Here is a 21,702-nt window from a genome sequence, read left to right as displayed (position 1 = left end):
CGAAGTGTGGAGTTTTGGTACTTACAAATATTCCTCTAAAATAAGCCAAACTACGAATTTCGATTTACTCACCTGTTATCAGGAGAGATCCCAGAGCTGCATCTTTTAGCCCAGCACTGACCCTGAAAAGTAATTTAAAGCGTACTTACAAGTAACTTGTATTTCCTTCCATAGGAATCCATTGTGTGTTTCAGCAGAAAAGTATCTAAGTGTGGAGTTTTGGAACTTACAAATATTCCTCTAAAATCAGCCGAACTACGAATTCCGATTTACTCAAATGTTATCAGGAGAGACCTCAGTGCTGAATCTTTAAGGCCAGTACTGATCCTTAAAAGTAATTCTAACCGTACTAACCAGTAACTGGTATTTCCTTCCATAGGCTTACATTGACTGGTTTCACTTGGAAATTCTTCTTAGTGTGGAGTTTTGGAACTTTAAAATATTCCTCTAAAATCAGCCAAACTATGAATTCCAATTTACTCAAATGTTATCAGGCGAGACCTCAGTGCTGCATCTTTTGGCCCAGAACTGACCCTGAAAAGTAATTCTAAGCATACTTACCAGTAACTTGTATTTCCTTCGATAGGAATCCATTGTGTGGTTTTCAGCAGAGAAGTTTCGAAGTGTGTAGTTTTGGTACTTACAAAGATTCCTCTAAAATAAGCCAAACTACGAATTTCGATTTACTCACATGTCATCAGGAGACAACTCAGTGCTGCATCTTTTAGCCCAGCACTGACCCTGAAAAGAAATTCTAAGCGTACTTACCAGTAACTTGTATTTCCTTCCTTAGGAATCCATTGTGTGGTTTTCAGCAGAAAAGTTTCGAAGTGTTGAGTTTTGGAACTAACAAATATTCCTCTAAAATCAGCTGAATTCCGAATTCCGATTTACTCTCCTGTTATCAGGAGAGAACCCAGTGCTGCATCTTTTAGCCCAGCACTGACCCTGAAAAGTAATTCTAGGCGTACTTACCAGTAGCTTGTATTTCCTTCAATAGGAATCCGTTGTGTGGTTTTCAGCAGAAAAGTATGAAAGTGTGGAGTTTTGGAACTTACAAATATTCCTCTGAAATCAGCCGAACTACGAATTCTGATTTACTCACCTGTTATCAGGGGAGACCTCAGTGCTGAATCTTTAAGGCTAGTACTGATCCTGAAAACTAATTCTAACCGTACTTACCAGTAACTTGTATTTCCTTCCATATGCTTACATTGACTGGTTTCACTTGGAAATTTTTCTAAGTGTGGAGTTTTGGAACTTTAAAATATTTCTCTAAAATCAGCCAAACTACGAATTCCGATTTACTCACATGTTATCAGGAGAGAACTCAGTGCTGCATCTTTTAGCCCAGCACTGACCCTGAAAAGTTATTCTAAGCATACTTACCAGTAACTTGTATTTCCTTCCATAGGAATCCATTGTGTTTTTCAGCAGAAAAGTATCTAAGTGTGGAGTTTTGGAACTTACAAATATTCCTCTAAAATCAGCCAAACTACGAATTCCGATTTACTCAAATGTTATCAGGAGAGACCTCAGTGCTGAATCTTTAAGGCCAGTACTGATCCTTAAAAGTAATTCTAACCGTACTTACCAGTAACTTGTATTTCCTTCCATAGGGTAACATTGACTGGTTCCACTTAGAAATTCTTCTAAGTGTGGAGTTTTGGAACATTAATATATTCCTCTAAAATCAGCTGAACTACGAATTCCAATTTACTCACCTGTTATCAGGAGAGAACTCAGTGCTGCATCTTTTAGCCCAGCACTGACCCTGAAAAGTCATTCTAAGCGTACTTACCAATAACTTGTATTTCCTTCCATAGGAATCCATTGTATGGGTTTCAGCAGAGAAGTTTCTAAGTGTGGAGTGTTGGAACATACAAATATTCCTCTAAAATCAGCCAAACTATGAATTCCGATTTACTCAAATGTTATCAGGAGAGACCTCAGTGCTGAATCTTTAAGGCCAGTACTGATCCTGAAAAGTAATTCTAAGCGTACTTACCAGTAACTTGTATTTCTTTCCATAGGAATCCATTGTGTGGTTTTCAGCAGAAAAATGTCTAAGTGTGGAGTGTTGGAACTTACAAATATTCCTCTAAAATCAGCCGAACTACGAATTCCGATTTACTCACCTGTGATCAGGAGAGAACTCAGTGCTGCATCTTTTAGCCCAGCACTGACCCTGAAAATTAATTCTAAGCGTACTTACCAGTAACTTGTACTTCCTTCCATGGGAATCCATTGTGTGGTTTTCAGCAGAAAAGTATGAAAGTGTGGAGTTTTGGAACTTACAAATATTCCTCTAAAATCAGCCGAACTACGAATTCCGATTTACTCAAATGTTATCAGGGGAGATCCCAGTGCTACATCTTTTAGCCAAGCACTGACCCTGAAAAGTAGTTCTAAGGGTACTTACCAATAACTTGTATTTCCTTCCATAGGAATACATTGTATGGTTTTCAGCAGAGAAGTTTTGAAGTGTGGAGTTTTGGTACTTAGGAGAGAACTCAGTGCTGCATCTTTTAGCCCAGCACTGACCCTGAAAAGTAATTCTAAGCGTACTTACCAATAACTTGTATTTCCTTCCATAGGAATCCATTGTATGGTTTTCAGCAGAGAAGTTTCTAAGTGTGGAGTTTTGGAACTTACAAATATTCCTCTAAAATCAGCCAAACTACGAATTCTGATTTACTAACCTGTTATCAAGAGAGAACACAGTGCTGCATCTTGTAGCCCAGCACTGACCCTGAAAAGTAATTCTAAGCGTACTTACCAGTAACTTGTATTTCTTTCCATAGGAATCCATTGTGTGGTTTTCAGCAGAAAAATTTCTAAGTGTGGAGTGCTGGAACTTACAAATATTCCTCTAAAATCAGCCGAACTACGAATTCCGATTTACTCACCTATTATCAGGAGAGACCTCAGTGCTGAATCTTTAAGGCCAGTAGTGATCCTGAAAAGTAATTGTAACCGTACTTACCAGTAACTTGAGTTTCCTTCCATAGGCTAACATTGACTGGTTTCACTTGGAAATTCTTTTCAGTGTGGAGGTTTGGAACTCTAAAATATTCCTCTAAAATCAGCCGAACTACGAATTCCGATTTACTCAAATGTTATCAGGAGAGACCTCAGTGCTGAATCTTTAAGGCCAGTACACATCCTGAAAAGTAATTCTAACCGTACTTACCAGTAACTTGTATTTCCTTCCATAGGCTTACATTGACTGGTTTCACTTGGAAATTCTTCTAAGTATGGAGTTTTGGAACTTTAAAATATTCCTCTAAAATCAGGCAAACTACGAATTCCGATTTACTCACATGTTATCAGGAGAGAACTCAGTGCTGCATCTTTCAGCCCAGCACTGACCCTGAAAAGTAATTCTAAGCATACTTACCAGTAACTTGTATTTCCTTCCATAGGAATCCATTGTGTAGTTTTCAGCAGAGAAGTTTCGAAGTGTGGAGTTTTGGTACTTACAAATATTCCTCTAAAATAAGCCAAACTACGAATTTCGATTTACTCACCTGTTATCAGGAGAGATCCCAGAGCTGCATCTTTTAGCCCAGCACTGACCCTGAAAAGTAATTTGAAGCGTACTTACCAATAACTTGTATTTCCTTCCATAGGAATCCATTGTATGGTTTTCAGCAGAGAAGTTTCTAAGTGTGGAGTGTTGGAACTTACAAATATTCCTCTAAAAGCAGCCGAACTATGAATTCCGATTCACTCACCTGTTATCAGGAGAGACCTCAGTGCTGAATCTTTAAGGCCAGTACTGATCCTGTAAAGTAATTCTAACCGTACTTACCAGTAACTTGTATTTCCTTCCATAGGGTAACATTGACTGGTTTCACTTGGAAATTCTTCTAAGTGTGGAGTTTTGGAACTTTAAAATATTCCTCTAAAATCAGCTGAACTACGAATTCCAATTTACTCACCTGTTATCAGGAGAGAACTCAGTGCTGCATCTTTTAGCCCAGCACTGACCCTGAAAAGTAATTCTAAGCGTACTTACCAATAACTTGTATTTCCTTCCATAGGAATCCATTGTATGGTTTTCAGCAGAGAAGTTTCTAAGTGTGGAGTTTTGGAACTTACAAATATTCCTCTAAAATCAGCCGAACTACGAATTTCGATTTACTCACCTGTTATCAGGAGAGACCTCAGTGCTAAATCTTTAAGGCCAGTACTGATCCTGAAAAGTAATTGTAACCGTGCTTACCATAACTTGAATTTCCTTCCACAGGCTAACATTGACTGGTTTCACTTGGAATTTCTTCTCAGTGTGGACGTTTGGAACTCTAAAATATTCCTCTAAAACCAGCCGAACTACGAATTCCGATTTACTCAAATGTTATCAGGAGAGAGCTCAGTGCTGAATCTTTAAGGCCAGTACTGACCCTGAAAAGTAATTCTAAGCGTACTTACCAGTAGCTTGTATTTCCTTCAATAGGAATCCATTGTGTGGTTTTCAGCAGAAAAGTATGAAAGTTTGGAGTTTTGGAACTTACAAATATTCCTCTAAAATCAGCCGAACTACGAATTCCGATTTACTCATCTGTTATCAAGAGAGATCCCAGTGCTACATCTTTTAGCCCAGCACTGACCCTGAAAAGTAATTCTAAGCATACTTACCAGTAACTTGTATTTCCTTCCATAGGAATCCATTGTATGGTTTTCAGCAGAGAAGTTTCGAAGTGTGGAGTTTTGGAACTTACAAATATTCCTCTAAAATCAGACGAACTACGAATTCCGATTTACACACCTGTTATCAGGAGAGAACTCAGTGCTGCATCTTTTAGCCCAGCACTGACCCTGAAAAGTAATTCTAAGCGTACTTACCAATAACTTGTATTTCCTTCCATAGGAATCCATTGTATGGTTTTCAGCAGAGAAGTTTCTAAGTGTGGAGTTTTAGAACTTACAAATATTCCTCTAAAATCAGCCAAACTACGAATTCTGATTTACTAACCTGTTATCAAGAGAGAACACAGTGCTGCATCTTGTAGCCCAGCACTGACCCTGAAAAGTAATTCTAAGCGTACTTACCAGTAACTTGTATTTCTTTCCATAGGAATCCATTGTGTGGTTTTCAGCAGAAAAATTTCTAAGTGTGGAGTGCTGGAACTTACAAATATTCCTCTAAAATCAGCCGAACTACGAATTCCGATTTACTCACCTGTTATCAGGAGAGACCTCAGTGCTGAATCTTTAAGGCCAGTAGTGATCCTGAAAAGTAATTGTAACCGTACTTACCAGTAACTTGAGTTTCCTTCCATAGGCTAACATTGACTGGTTTCACTTGGAAATTCTTCTCAGTGTGGAGGTTTGGAACTCTAAAATATTCCTCTAAAATCAGCCGAACTACGAATTCCGATTTACTCAAATGTTATCAGGAGAGACCTCAGTGCTGAATCTTTAAGGCCAGTACACATCCTGAAAAGTAATTCTAACCGTACTTACCAGTAACTTGTATTTCCTTCCATAGGCTTACATTGACTGGTTTCACTTGGAAATTCTTCTAAGTATGGAGTTTTGGAACTTTAAAATATTCCTCTAAAATCAGGCAAACTACGAATTCCGATTTACTCACATGTTATCAGGAGAGAACTCAGTGCTGCATCTTTCAGCCCAGCACTGACCCTGAAAAGTAATTCTAAGCATACTTACCAGTAACTTGTATTTCCTTCCATAGGAATCCATTGTGTGGTTTTCAGCAGAGAAGTTTCGAAGTGTGGAGTTTTGGTACTTACAAATATTCCTCTAAAATAAGCCAAACTACGAATTTCGATTTACTCACCTGTTATCAGGAGAGATCCCAGAGCTGCATCTTTTAGCCCAGCACTGACCCTGAAAAGTAATTTGAAGCGTACTTACCAATAACTTGTATTTCCTTCCATAGGAATCCATTGTATGGTTTTCAGCAGAGAAGTTTCTAAGTGTGGAGTGTTGGAACTTACAAATATTCCTCTAAAAGCAGCCGAACTATGAATTCCGATTTACTCACCTGTTATCAGGAGAGACCTCAGTGCTGAATCTTTAAGGCCAGTACTGATCCTGTAAAGTAATTCTAACCGTACTTACCAGTAACTTGTATTTCCTTCCATAGGGTAACATTGACTGGTTTCACTTGGAAATTCTTCTAAGTGTGGAGTTTTGGAACTTTAAAATATTCCTCTAAAATCAGCTGAACTACGAATTCCAATTTACTCACCTGTTATCAGGAGAGAACTCAGTGCTGCATCTTTTAGCCCAGCACTGACCCTGAAAAGTAATTCTAAGCGTACTTACCAATAACTTGTATTTCCTTCCATAGGAATCCATTGTATGGTTTTCAGCAGAGAAGTTTCTAAGTGTGGAGTTTTGGAACTTACAAATATTCCTCTAAAATCAGCCGAACTACGAATTTCGATTTACTCACCTGTTATCAGGAGAGACCTCAGTGCTAAATCTTTAAGGCCAGTACTGATCCTGAAAAGTAATTGTAACCGTGCTTACCATAACTTGAATTTCCTTCCACAGGCTAACATTGACTGGTTTCACTTGGAATTTCTTCTCAGTGTGGACGTTTGGAACTCTAAAATATTCCTCTAAAACCAGCCGAACTACGAATTCCGATTTACTCAAATGTTATCAGGAGAGAGCTCAGTGCTGAATCTTTAAGGCCAGTACTGACCCTGAAAAGTAATTCTAAGCGTACTTACCAGTAGCTTGTATTTCCTTCAATAGGAATCCATTGTGTGGTTTTCAGCAGAAAAGTATGAAAGTTTGGAGTTTTGGAACTTACAAATATTCCTCTAAAATCAGCCGAACTACGAATTCCGATTTACTCATCTGTTATCAAGAGAGATCCCAGTGCTACATCTTTTAGCCCAGCACTGACCCTGAAAAGTAATTCTAAGCATACTTACCAGTAACTTGTATTTCCTTCCATAGGAATCCATTGTATGGTTTTCAGCAGAGAAGTTTCGAAGTGTGGAGTTTTGGAACTTACAAATATTCCTCTAAAATCAGACGAACTACGAATTCCGATTTACACACCTGTTATCAGGAGAGAACTCAGTGCTGCATCTTTTAGCCCAGCACTGACCCTGAAAAGTAATTCTAAGCGTACTTACCAATAACTTGTATTTCCTTCCATAGGAATCCATTGTATGGTTTTCAGCAGAGAAGTTTCTAAGTGTGGAGTTTTAGAACTTACAAATATTCCTCTAAAATCAGCCAAACTACGAATTCTGATTTACTAACCTGTTATCAAGAGAGAACACAGTGCTGCATCTTGTAGCCCAGCACTGACCCTGAAAAGTAATTCTAAGCGTACTTACCAGTAACTTGTATTTCTTTCCATAGGAATCCATTGTGTGGTTTTCAGCAGAAAAATTTCTAAGTGTGGAGTGCTGGAACTTACAAATATTCCTCTAAAATCAGCCGAACTACGAATTCCGATTTACTCACCTGTTATCAGGAGAGACCTCAGTGCTGAATCTTTAAGGCCAGTACTGATCCTGAAAAGTAATTGTAACCGTACTTACCAGTAACTTGAGTTTCCTTCCATAGGCTAACATTGACTGGTTTCACTTGGAAATTCTTCTCAGTGTGGAGGTTTGGAACTCTAAAATATTCCTCTAAAATCAGCCGAACTACGAATTCCGATTTACTCACATGTTATCAGGAGAGAACTCAGTGCTGCATCTTTTAGCCCAGCACTGACCCTGAAAAGTAATTCTAAGCATACTTACCAGTAACTTGTATTTCCTTCCATAGGAATCCATTGTGTGGTTTTCAGCAGAAAAGTATGAAAGTGTGGAGTTTTGGAACTTACAAATATTCCTCTAAAATAAGCCAAACTACGAATTTCGATTTACTCACCTGTTATCAGGAGAGATCCCAGAGCTGCATCTTTTAGCCCAGCACTGACCCTGAAAAGTAATTTGAAGCGTACTTACAAGTAACTTGTATTTCCTTCCATAGGAATCCATTGTGTTTTTCAGCAGAAAAGTATCTAAGTGTGGAGTTTTGGAACTTACAAATATTCCTCTAAAATCAGCCGAACTACGAATTCCGATTTACTCAAATGTTATCAGGAGAGACCTCAGTGCTGAATCTTTAAGGCCAGTACTTATCCTTAAAAGTAATTCTAACCGTATTAACCAGTAACTGGTATTTCCTTCCATAGGCTTACATTGACTGGTTTCACTTGGAAATTCTTCTTAGTGTGGAGTTTTGGAACTTTAAAATAATCCTCTAATATCAGCCAAACTATGAATTCCGATTTACTCAAATGTTATCAGGCGAGACCTCAGTGCTGCATCTTTTGGCCCAGAACTGACCCTGAAAAGTAATTCTAAGCATACTTACCAGTAACTTGTATTTCCTTCGATAGGAATCCATTGTGTGGTTTTCAGCAGAGAAGTTTCGAAGTGTGTTGTTTTGGTACTTACAAATATTCCTCTAAAATAAGCCAAACTACGAATTTCGATTTACTCACATGTCATCAGGAGACAACTCAGTGCTGCATCTTTTAGCCCAGCACTGACCCTGAAAAGAAATTCTAAGCGTACTTACCAGTAACTTGTATTTCCTTCCTTAGGAATCCATTGTGTGGTTTTCAGCAGAAAAGTTTCTAAGTGTTGAGTTTTGGAACTAACAAATATTCCTCTAAAATCAGCTGAATTCCGAATTCCGATTTACTCTCCTGTTATCAGGAGAGAACCCAGTGCTGCATCTTTTAGCCCAGCACTGACCCTGAAAAGTAATTCTAGGCATACTTACCAGTAGCTTGTATTTCCTTCAATAGGAATCCGTTGTGTGGTTTTCAGCAGAAAAGTATGAAAGTGTGGAGTTTTGGAACTTACAAATATTCCTCTAAAATCAGCCGAACTACGAATTCTGATTTACTCACCTGTTATCAGGAGAGACCTCAGTGCTGAATCTTTAAGGCCAGTACTGATCCTGAAAACTAATTCTAACCGTACTTACCAGTAACTTGTATTTCCTTCCATAGGCTTACATTGACTGGTTTCACTTGGAAATTCTTCTAAGTGTGGAGTTTTGGAACTTTAAAATATTTCTCTAAAATCAGCCAAACTACGAATTCCGATTTACTCACATGTTATCAGGAGAGAACTCAGTGCTGCATCTTTTAGCCCAGCACTGACCCTGAAAAGTTATTCTAAGCATACCTACCAGTAACTTGTATTTCCTTCCATAGGAATCCATTGTGTGGTTTTCAGCAGAGAAGTTTCGAAGTGTGGAGTTTTGGTACTTACAAATATTCCTCTAAAATAAGCCAAACTACGAATTCCAATTTACTCACATGTCATCAGGAGACAACTCAGTGCTGCATCTTTTAGCCCAGCACTGACCCAGAAAAGAAATTCTAAGCGTACTTACCAGTAACTTGTATTTCCTTCCTTAGGAATCCATTGTGTGGTTTTCAGCAAAAAAGTTTCGAAGTGTGGAGTTTTGGAACTAACAAATATTCCTCTAAAATCAGCTGAATTCCGAATTCCTATTTACTCTCCTGTTATCAGGAGAGAACACAGTGCTGCATCTTTAATCCCAGCACTGACCCTGAAAAGTAGTTCTAGGAGTACTTACCAGTAGCTTGTATTTCCTTCCATAGGAATCCATTGTGTGGTTTTCAGCATAAAAGTATGAAAGTGTGGAGTTTTGGAACTTACAAATATTCCTCTAAAATCAGCCGAACTACGAATTCTGATTTACTCATCTGTTATCAGGAGAGATCCCAGTCCTACATCTTTTAGCCCAGCACTGACCCTGAAAAGTAATTCTAAGCATACTTACCATTAACTTGTATTTCCTTCCATAGGAATCCATGGTGTGGTTTTCAGCAGAAAAGTTTCTAAGTGTGGGGTTTTGGAACTTACAAATATTCCTCTAAAATCAGCCGAACTACGTATTTCGATTTACTCACCTGTTATCAGGAGAGACCTCAGTGCTGAATCTTTAAGGCCAGTACTGATCCTGATAAGTAATTCTAACCGTACTTACCAGTAGGTTGAATTTCCTTCCATAGGCTAACATTGACTGGTTTCACTTGGAAATTCTTCTCAGTGTGGAGGTTTGGAACTTTAAAATAATCCTCTAAAATCAGCCGAACTACGAATTCCGATTTACTCACCTGTTATCAGGAGAGACCTCAGTGCTGAATCTTTAAGGCCAGTACTGATCCTGAAAAGTAATTCTAACCATACTTACCAGTGGGTTGAATTTCCTTCCATAGGCTAACATTGACTGGTTTCACTTGGAAATTCTTCTCAGTGTGGAGGTTTGGAACTTTAAAATATTCCTCTAAAATCAGCCGAACTACGAATTCTGATTTACTTACCTGTTATCAAGAGAGAACACAGTGCTGCATCTTTTAGCCCAGCACTGACTCTGAAAAGTAATTCTAAGCATACTTACCAGTAACTTGTATTTCTTTCCATAGGAATCCATTGTGTGGTTTTCAGCAGAAAAGTTTCTAAGTGTGGAGTGTTGGAACATACAAATATTCCTCTAAAATCAGCCGAACTACGAATTCCGATTTACTCAAATGTTATCAGGAGAGACCTCAGTGCTGAATCTTTAAGGCCAGTACTGATCCTGAAAAGTAATTCTAACCGTACTTACCAGTAACTTGTATTTCCTTCCATAGGGTAAGATTGACTGGTTTCACTTAGAAATTCTTCTAAGTGTGGAGTTTTGGAACATTAAAATATTCCTCTAAAATCAGCTGAACTACGAATTCCAATTTACTCACCTGTTATCAGGAGAGAACTCAGTGCTGCATCTTTTAGCCCAGCACTGACCCTGAAATGTCATTCTAAGCGTACTTACCAATAACTTGTATTTCCTTCCATAGGAATCCATTGTATGGGTTTCAGCAGAGAAGTTTCTAAGTGTGGAGTTTTGGAACTTACCAATATTCCTCTAAAATCAGCCAAACTACGAATTCTGATTTACTAACCTGTTATCAACAGAGAACACAGTGCTGCATCTTTTAGCCCAGCACTGACCCTGAAAAGTAATTCTAAGCGTACTTACCAGTAACTTGTATTTCTTTCCATAGGAATCCATTGTATGGGTTTCAGCAGAGAAGTTTCTAAGTGTGGAGTTTTGGAACTTACCAATATTCCTCTAAAATCAGCCGAACTACGAATTCCGATTTACTCACCTGTTATCAGGAGAGAACTCAGTGCTGCATCTTTTAGCCCAGCACTGACCCTAAAAATTAATTCTAAGCGTACTTACCAGTAACTTGTACTTCCTTCCATAGGAATCCATTGTGTGGTTTTCAGCAGAGAAGTTTCTAAGTGTGGAGTTTTGGAACTTACAAATATTCCTCTAAAATCAGCCGAACTACGAATTCCGATTTACTCATCTGTTATCAGGAGAGATCCCAGTGCTACATCTTTTAGCCAAGCACTGACCCTGAAAAGTAATTCTAAGGGTACTTACCAGTAACTTGTATTTCCTTTTCATAGAAATCCATTGTGTTGTTTTCAGCAGAGAAGTTTCGAAGTGTGGAGTTTTGGTACTTAGGAGAGAACTCAGTGCTGCATCTTTTAGCCCAGCACTGACCCTGAAAAGTAATTCTAAGCGTACTTACCAGTAACTTGTATTTACTTCCATAGGAATCCATTGTGTGGTTTTCAGCAGAGAAGTTTCTAAGTGTGGAGTTTTGGAACATACAAATATTCCTCTAAAATCAGCCGAACTACGAATTCCGATTTACTCACATGTTATCAGGAGAGAACTCAGTGCTGCATCTTTTAGCCCAGCGCTGACCCTGAAAAGTCATTCTAAGCGTACTTACCAATAACTTGTATTTCCTTCCATAGGAATCCATTGTATGGGTTTCAGCAGAGAAGTTTCTAAGTGTGGAGTTTTGGAACTTACCAATATTCCTCTAAAATCAGCCAAACTACGAATTCTGATTTACTAACCTGTTATCAACAGAGAACACAGTGCTGCATCTTTTAGCCCAGCACTGACCCTGAAAAGTAATTCTAAGCGTACTTACCAGTAACTTGTATTTCTTTCCATAGGAATCCATTGTATGGGTTTCAGCAGAGAAGTTTCTAAGTGTGGAGTTTTGGAACTTACCAATATTCCTCTAAAATCAGCCGAACTACGAATTCCGATTTACTCACCTGTTATCAGGAGAGAACTCAGTGCTGCATCTTTTAGCCCAGCACTGACCCTGAAAATTAATTCTAAGCGTACTTACCAGTAACTTGTACTTCCTTCCATAGGAATCCATTGTGTGGTTTTCAGCAGAGAAGTTTCTAAGTGTGGAGTTTTGGAACTTACAAATATTCCTCTAAAATCACCCGAACTACGAATTCCGATTTACTCATCTGTTATCAGGAGAGATCCCAGTGCTACATCTTTTAGCCCAGCACTGACCCTGAAAAGTAATTCTAAGGGTACTTACCAGTAACTTGTATTTCCTTTTCATAGAAATCCATTGTGTTGTTTTCAGCAGAGAAGTTTCGAAGTGTGGAGTTTTGGTACTTAGGAGAGAACTCAGTGCTGCATCTTTTAGCCCAGCACTGACCCTGAAAAGTAATTCTAAGCGTACTTACCAGTAACTTGTATTTACTTCCATAGGAATCCATTGTGTGGTTTTCAGCAGAGAAGTTTCTAAGTGTGGAGTTTTGGAACATACAAATATTCCTCTAAAATCAGCCGAACTACGAATTCCGATTTACTCATCTGTTATCAGGAGAGATCCCAGTGCTACATCTTTTAGCCCAGCACTGACCCTGAAAAGTAATTCTAAGGGTACTTACCAGTAACTTGTATTTCCTTTTCATAGGAATCCATTGTGTTGTTTTCAGCAGAGAAGTTTCGAAGTGTGGAGTTTTGGTACTTAGGAGAGAACTCAGTGCTGCTTCTTTTAGCCCAGCACTGACCCTGAAAAGTAATTCTAAGCGTACTTACCAGTAACTTGTATTTACTTCCATAGGAATCCATTGTGTGGTTTTCAGCAGAGAAGTTTCTAAGTGTGGAGTTTTGGAACATACAAATATTCCTCTAAAATCAGCCGAACTACGAATTCCGATTTACTCATCAGTTATCAGGAGAGATCCCAGTGCTACATCTTTTAGCCCAGCACTGACCCTGAAAAGTAATTCTAAGCGTACTTACCAGTAACTTGTATTTACTTCCATAGGAATCCATTGTGTGGTTTTCAGCAGAGAAGTTTCTAAGTGTGGAGTTTTGGAACTTACAAATATTCCTCTAAAATCAGCCAAACAACGAATTCTGATTTACTTTCCTGTTATCAAGAGAGAACACAGTGCTTCATCTTTTAGCCCAGCACTGACCCTGAAAAGTAATTCTAAGCGTACTTACCAGTAACTTGTATTTCTTTCCATAGGAATCCATTGTGTGGTTTTCAGCAGAAAAGTTTCTAAGTGTGGAGTGTTGGAACTTACAAATATTCCTCTAAAAGCAGCCAAACTATGAATTCCTATTTACTCACCTGTTATCAGGAGAGACCTCAGTGCTGAATCTTTAATGCCAGTACTGATCCTGAAAAGTAATTCTAACCGTACTTACCAGTAACTTGTATTTCCTTCCAAAGGGTAACATTGACTGGTTTCACTTGGAAATTCTTCTAAGTGTGGAGTTTTGGAACTTTAAAATATTCCTCTAAAATCAGCTGAACTACGAAATCCAATTTACTCACCTGTTATCAGGAGAGAACTCAGTGCTGCATCTTTTAGCCCAGCACTGACCCTGAAAAGTAATTCTAAGCGTACTTACCAGTAACTTGTATTTCTTTCCATAGGAATCCATTGTGTGGTTTTCAGCAGAAAAGTTTCTAAGTGTGGAGTTCTGGAACTTACAAATATTCCTCTAAAATCAGCCGAACTACGAATTTCGATTTACTCACCTGTTATCAGGAGAGACCTCAGTGCTAAATCTTTAAGGCCAGTACTGATCCTGAAAAGTAATTGTAACCGTGCTTACCAGTAACTTGAATTTCCTTCCATAGGCTAACATTGACTGGTTTCACTTGGAATTTCTTCTCAGTGTGGAGATTTGGAACTCTAAAATATTCCTCTAAAATCAGCCGAACTACGAATTCCAATTTACTCAAACGTTATCAGGAGAGACCTCAGTGCTGAATCTTTAAGGCCAGTACTGACCCTGAAAAGTAATTCTAAGCATACTTACCAGTAGCTTGTATTTCCTTCAATAGGAATCCATTGTGTGGTTTTCAGCAGAAAAGTATGAAAGTGTGGAGTTTTGGAACTTACAAATATACCTCTAAAATCAGCCGAACTACGAATTCCAATTTACTCAAACGTTATCAGGAGAGACCTCAGTGCTGAATCTTTAAGGCCAGTACTGACCCTGAAAAGTAATTCTAAGCATACTTACCAGTAGCTTGTATTTCCTTCAATAGGAATCCATTGTGTGGTTTTCAGCAGAAAAGTATGAAAGTGTGGAGTTTTGGAACTTACAAATATACCTCTAAAATCAGCCGAACTACTAATTCCGATTTACTCATCTGTTATCAGGAGAGATCACAGTGCTACATCTTTTAGCCCAGCACTGACCCTGAAAAGTAATTCTAAGCATACTTACCAGTAACTTGTATTTCCTTCCATAGGAATCCATTGTATGGTTTTCAGCAGAGAAGTTTCGAAGTGTGGAGTTTTGGAACTTACAAATATTCCTCTAAAATCAGCCAAACTACGAATTCTGATTTACTAACCTGTTATCAAGAGAGAACACAGTGCTGCATCTTGTAGCCCAGCACTGACCCTGAAAAGTAATTCTAAGCGTACTTACCAGTAACTTGTATTTCTTTCCATAGGAATCCATTGTGTGGTTTTCAGCAGAAAAATTTCTAAGTGTGGAGTGTTGGAACTTACAAATATTCCTCTAAAATCAGCCGAACTACGAATTACGATTTACTCATCTGTTATCAGGAGAGACCTCAGTGCTGAATCTTTAAGGCCAGCACTGATCCTGAAAAGTAATTGTAACCGTACTTACCAGTAACTTGAGTTTCCTTCCATAGGCTAACATTGACTGGTTTCACTTGGAAATTCATCTCAGTGTGGAGGTTTGGAACTCTAAAATATTCCTCTAAAATCAGCCGAACTACGAATACCGATTTATTCAAATGTTATCAGGAGAGACCTCAGTGCTGAATCTTTAAGGCCAGTACTGATCCTGAAAAGTAATTCTAACCGTACTTACCAGTAACTTGTATTTCTTTCCATAGGCTTATATTGACTGGTTTCACTTAGAAATTCTTCTAAGTATGGAGTTTTGGAACTTTAAAATATTCCTCTAAAATCAGCCAAACTACGAATTCCGATTTACTCACATGTTATCAGGAGAGAACTCAGTGCTGCATCTTTTAGCCCAGCACTGACCCTGAAAAGTAATTCTAAGCATACTTACAAGTAACTTGTATTTGCTTCCATAGGAATCCATTGTGTTTTTCAGCAGAAAAGTATCTAAGTGTGGAGTTTTGGAACTTACAAATATTCCTCTAAAATCAGCCGAACCACGAATTCCGATTTACTCAAATGTTATCAGGAGAGACCTCACTGCTGAATCTTTAAGGCCAGTACTGATCCTGAAAAGTAATTCTAACGGTACTAACCAGTAACTTGTATTTCCTTCCATAGGCTTACATTGACTGGTTTCACTTGGAAATTCTTCTTTAGTGTGGAGTTTTGGAACTTTAAAATATTCCTCTAAAATCAGCCAAACTATGAATTCCGATTTACTCAAATGTTATCAGGCGAGACCTCAGTGCTGCATCTTTTGGCCCAGCACTGACCCCGAAAAGTAATTCTAAGCATACTTACCAGTAACTTGTATCTCCTTCCATAGGAATCCATTGTGTTGTTTTCAGCAGAGAAGTTTCGAAGTGTGGAGTTTTGGAACTAACAAATATTCCTCTAAAATCAGCTGAATTCCGAATTCCGATTTACTCTCATGTTATCAGGAGAGAACCCAGTGCTGAATCTTTTAGCCCAGCACTGACCCTGAAAAGTAATTCTAGGCGTACTTACCAGTAGCTTGTATTTCCTTCAATAGGAATCCGTTGTGTGGTTTTCAGCAGAAAAGTATGAAAGTGTGGAGTTTTGGAACTTACAAATATTCCTCTAAACTCAGCTAAACTACGAATTCCGATTTACTCGCCTGTTATCGGGAGAGAACCCAGTGCTTCATCTTTTAGCCCAGCACTGACCCTGAAAAGTAATTCTAAGCGTACTTACCAGTAACTTGTATTTCCTTCCATAGGAATCCATTGTGTGGTTTTCAGCAGAGAAGTTTCTAAGTGTGGAGTTTTGGAACTTACAAATATTCCTCTAAAATAAGCCAAACTTTGAATTCCGATTTACTCACATGTCATCAGGAGAGAACTCAGTGCTGCATCTTTTAGACCAGCACTGACCCTGAAAAGAAATTCTAAGCATACTTACCAGTAACTTGTATTTCCTTCCTTAGGAATCCATTGTGTGGTTTTCAGCAAAAAAGTTTCGAAGTGTGGAGTTTTGGAACTAACAAATATTCCTCTAAAATCAGCTGAATTCCGAATTCCGATTTACTCTGCTGTTATCAGGAGAGAACACAGTGCTGCATCTTTTATCCCAGCACTGACCCTGAAAAGTAGTTCTAGGAGTACTTACCAGTAGCTTGTATTTCCTTCCATCGGAATCCATTGTGTGGTTTTCAGCAGAAAAGTATGAAAGTGTGGAGTTTTGGAACTTACAAATATTCCTCTAAAATCAGCCGAACTACGAATTCTAATTTACTCATCTGTTATCAGGAGAGATCCCAGTGCTACATCTTTTAGCCCAGCACTGACCCTGAAAAGTAATTCTAAGCATACTTACCAGTAACTTGTATTTCCTTCCATAGGAATCCATTGTGTGGTTTTCAGCAGAAAAGTTTCTAAGTGTGGGGTTTTGGAACTTACAAATATTCCTCTAAAATCAGCCGAACTACGAATTTCGATTTACTCACCTGTTATCAGGAGAGACCTCAGTGCTGAATCTTTAAGGCCAGTACTGATCTTGAAAAGAAATTCTAACCGTACTTACCAGTAGGTTGAATTTCCTTCTATAGGCTAACATTGACTGGTTTCACTTGGAAATTCTTCTCAGTGTGGAGGTTTGGAACTTTAAAATAGTCCTCTAAAATCAGCTGAACTACGAATTCTGATTTACACACCTGTTATCAGGAGAGACCTCAGTGCTGAATCTTTAAGGCCAGTACTGATCCTGAAAAGTAATTCTAACCATACTTACCAGTGGGTTGAATTTCCTTCCATAGGCTAACATTGACTGGTTTCACTTGGAAATTCTTCTCAGTGTGGAGGTTTGGAACTTTAAAATATTCCTCTAAAATCAGCCGATCTACGAATTCCGATTTACTCACCTGTTATCAGGAGAGACCTCAGTGCTGCATCTTTTAGCCTAGCACGGACCCTGAAAAGTAATTCTAAGCGTACTTACCAGTAACTTGTATTTCTTTCCATAGGAATCCATTGTGTGGTTTTCAGCAGAAAAGTTTCTAAGTGTGGAGTGTTGGAACATACAAATATTCCTCTAAAATCAGCCGAACTACGAATTCCGATTTACTCAAATGTTATCAGGAGAGACCTCAGTGCTGAATCTTTAAGGCCAGTACTGATCCTGAAAAGTAATTCTAACCGTACTTACCAGTAACTTGTATTTCCTTCCATAGGGTAACATTGACTGCTTTCACTTAGAAATTCTTCTAAGTGTGGAGTTTTGGAACATTAAAATATTCCTCTAAAATCAGCTGAACTACGAATTCCAATTTACTCACCTGTTATCAGGAGAGAACTCAGTGCTGCATCTTTTAGCCCAGCACTGACCCTGAAAAGTCATTCTAAGCGCACTTACCAATAACTTGTATTTCCTTCCATAGGAATCCATTGTATGGGTTTCAGCAGAGAAGTTTCTAAGTGTGTAGTTTTGGAACTTACCAATATTCCTCTAAAATCAGCCAAACTATGAATTCTGATTTACTAACCTGTTATCAACAGAGAACACAGAGCTGCATCTTTTACCCCAGCACTGACCCTGAAAAGTAATTCTAAGCGTACTTACCAGTAACTTGTATTTCTTTCCATAGGAATCCATTGTGTGGTTTTCAGCAGAAAAATGTCTTAGTGTGGAGTGTTGGAACTTACAAATATTCCTCTAAAATCAGCCGAACTACGAATTCCAATTTACTCACCTGTTATCAGGAGAGAACTCAGTGCTGCATCTTTTAGCCCAGCACTGACCCTGAAAATTAATTCTAAGCGTACTTACCAGTAACTTGTATTTCTTTCCATAGGAATCCATTGTGTGGTTTTCAGCGGAAAAATGTCTTAGTGTGGAGTGTTGGAACTTACAAATATTCCTCTAAAATCAGCCGAACTACGAATTCCAATTTACTCACCTGTTATCAGGAGAGAACTCAGTGCTACATCTTTTAGCCCAGCACTGACCCTGAAAAGTAATTCTAAGCATACTTACCAGTAACTTGTATTTCCTTCCGTAGGAATCCATTGTATGGTTTTTGTTGGAAACGGCCCTTTTTGCAGGGTTATCCCCAAACTTTTTGCTTCTTCCTCCTTTATTTTTTCTGACCCGTGGTTGTTGGCAATAGGACTCTGGGCACTTTACCACTGCTGATCAGTGCTAAAGTGCATATGCTCTCCGTATAAATTGTTATATTGATTGGTTATCCATGATTGGCATATTTGTTTCACCTGTTAGCCCCTAGTAAAGTGCACTGCATGTGCCAGGGCTGGTGATTCAAATGCTACTAGTGGGCTGCAGCACTGATTGTGCCACCCACAGGAGTAGCGCTAAAATGATGTCTTAGGCCTGCTTGCAGTGCCTATGCGCAGTCCAGGACTGCCATGTCGACCTGGCCAGTGCACCCACTGACCAGGCCTTATCCTTCCCTTTCTGTACATGTCAGGCATCCCTATGGTGGCCCTAGGTACCCCCCTGGGCTGGGTGCAGTGTATCTGAAAGGTAGGGCATGTACTGAGGTGTGTAACATGCCCTGGTAGTGAATTACAGCCATTTTCGTTTTTCACTGCTGTGAGGCTATCTTGCCCATAGGATAGAATGGGGAAGGCTGTTTACATGCCTATCTTCCCATAGGGGCAAGGTAGAAAATCCAAGTTTGGTATCTCTGTGTTCAGAATTTAATTATACATCTTTTTAGCAAGATGGTTTTTAAATTCACTGTGTGGGAATAGCACTTTTTAGAAAGTAGCTATTCTCCTGTTTAACCTTCCTGTGTGCCTGTGTGCTGGTTGGCTGACTGGTGTCAGGTGATGTGCTAGGTGGCTCCAGGAGCCTGGATGAGTCAGCAGCAGGGTGAATAGGGAGATCTGCTTTAGATGGGTGGGAGGAGTAGTCCCTGGGTCTGAATAGGGCTGCCCCTGACAAACACAAAGCTGGCTCCACCCCCTGCTGGCCAGGCTGAGGACTCTGCCTCTGCTGGCACAAAGAAGGCTCCACCTCCTGCTGAGCGTCTAACGACCCTGCCCCTCACTCTGAAAGGAACCAGGTGCTCCAGAGCAGAGCACACCCAGGAACCGGTTTGAGCAGGGGAATCCCCCCACTGGAAAAAAGAGAGACAAAGACTTGGAGGGGTATAAGAAGAGGACCCCAGACACCTAAAACTTTAGATCACTTTGGAACTAAGAAGAAACCTCTGCCAAGGAGAAAGCTGGAAGAAACTGAAGAGGAGAAGACTGCCTGCTTGCTGTTTTGCTTTGCTGCCAAGGAGAGGGGAAGGACTTTGCTGTGTCCCCTTCTTTTGATTCTGATCTCCAAGGGCCTGAGAAGAGCTGGCTCCCTGTTAAGAAGTCCCAGGAACAAAAGGACTTCACCACCAGCTCCCCTGGAACTCTGCTGAAGGAGTTCTGACCTGCCTTGGAGTGCTTGCCCAGTCTTGGGGCCTCAGGAGGTCGTTTTGCTGTGTTTGGGAGCTGGGAAGCAGAAGCGTGAACAAGAGTGACTGGTACCCAACGCATCATCCGATTGCGTGTCGCAAGACGAGAGTGCGTGGAAAATTTCATCGCAGCACCATCGCAACACGCAGGGTCTCCGCATCGCCGAGTGCGTCGAGCATCGTCCCGAAGCGTGAAGCTTCCTGCCATTGCGAGGGTTGTCGCAGAACCAGTTTGCGGGCCGCACCACTGCCGGTGCGTGAAAAATCTCCAATCGCTGCGTGCGTCGACGCAGAGTCCCGTTCCGTGGCGCATCGAGAGTTGCGGCGCCGGAAGTCAACGCTGCGCCACGCATCGCACCACATCGAAGAGTGTCGCATCGAACCTGTGCGTGAAGCTTCCCCCTAAGAAACCTACGCAACGAAAGCCAAAGGTATCGCATCCTCCCCCTACAGATCGGAGCCGGCGCATCCACCTCTGCTGCGTGAAGCAGGGCTGCTGCAAAGCCTCCCCAGGATCTCAGGAGCATCGCATCGCCTTTGCCATCTTCCTTGTTATAGCTTTTGGGAACCTTATCGCAACTACAGGTACTGTTGGGCACGAAAGTGTCGCATTTTGTGCATTGAGAGTCGCATTGTGCAGGACACTGACTTTGACATCCTGGAGTACTTTCTGCAAACTCTTGAACTATCCTTAAAGTAACCTTTTTGAATTATATGTTGGTTTGTCTGTAGTATTTGGTCTTGTGAAGTTTTTAGTAAGGATACATTATTTTTCTAAAACTGGTGTGGAGTAAATCTGTGGTGTTTTCACTGTGTTACTGTGAGTGTTGGTACAAATACTTTACACATTGCCTTTGATAGCCTAGACTGCTCAGGCCAAGCTACCTAGAGGGTGAGCAGGGGTTATCTTAACAGTGTATCCCCCTTTCCCTGACTAGAAGCAAGGGTCCCTACTTGGACAGTGGTACCTACCCTGCCAACTAGAGACCCCCAGATCTAACATTGGTGGTCAGCGGTGAGGATTGAACTTGTATTTGTACTTGACCCACAGTAATTGGTGTACATCACTAGTTTAAGTGCAGACCAATAGACAACCACATACTATATTATTGATTCTATTTTGGAGTAACTCTTCAAGAGCATCATGTCTCAGGTGGCAACAAGTGAGAGGGCAGAATTGGAGTTTTCCATGGAGGATCTGTATTCGTACAAGGTTGAGGAGCTCAAGCAATTCTGCAAAGACCTTGGTTGCCCTGTGAAAAGCGGATCTAGAAGGGATGTGCTACAAAGAGTCTTGAAGGCCTGGTGGGAGGCCCAAGAAGAGGATGATGCAGATGAAGAGGATGGTTTTGTTTCCCAAGCTCTGCCCGTGGTCGGACCAGTCTCAAGGGCTGGCAGCTCCCATTCCAGTAGGAGTCTCACTCCAGAGGAGTTGGAGGAGAATCAAAGGGCTAGAGATCATGAGTTAGAAGTCATGAGGCTTGAGTTGAAGCTGATGGAAATGGAAACCCAAAACAAAATAGAAGAGAGCAAGAAGATGTATGCCTTGGAAGAATTGAAATTGACCTTGGCACATGAATTAAGAATGAGGGAGCTTGATATGGAGCTCGAGAGGCTTGAGGCCATGAGTGTCTCAGCTGAAGAAGAAAGGTTAGCTCAGGAAGTGAGCTTTGCTGAGTTGGAGGTGGAGTCCAGCTCAGATGGTGGCAGCAAGATTGT

Source organism: Triturus cristatus, chromosome 1_1 (assembly GCF_964204655.1).
Source record: "Triturus cristatus chromosome 1_1, aTriCri1.1, whole genome shotgun sequence".
Taxonomy (NCBI): Eukaryota; Metazoa; Chordata; class Amphibia; order Caudata; family Salamandridae; genus Triturus; species Triturus cristatus.
This window is presented reverse-complemented; position numbering follows the sequence as displayed.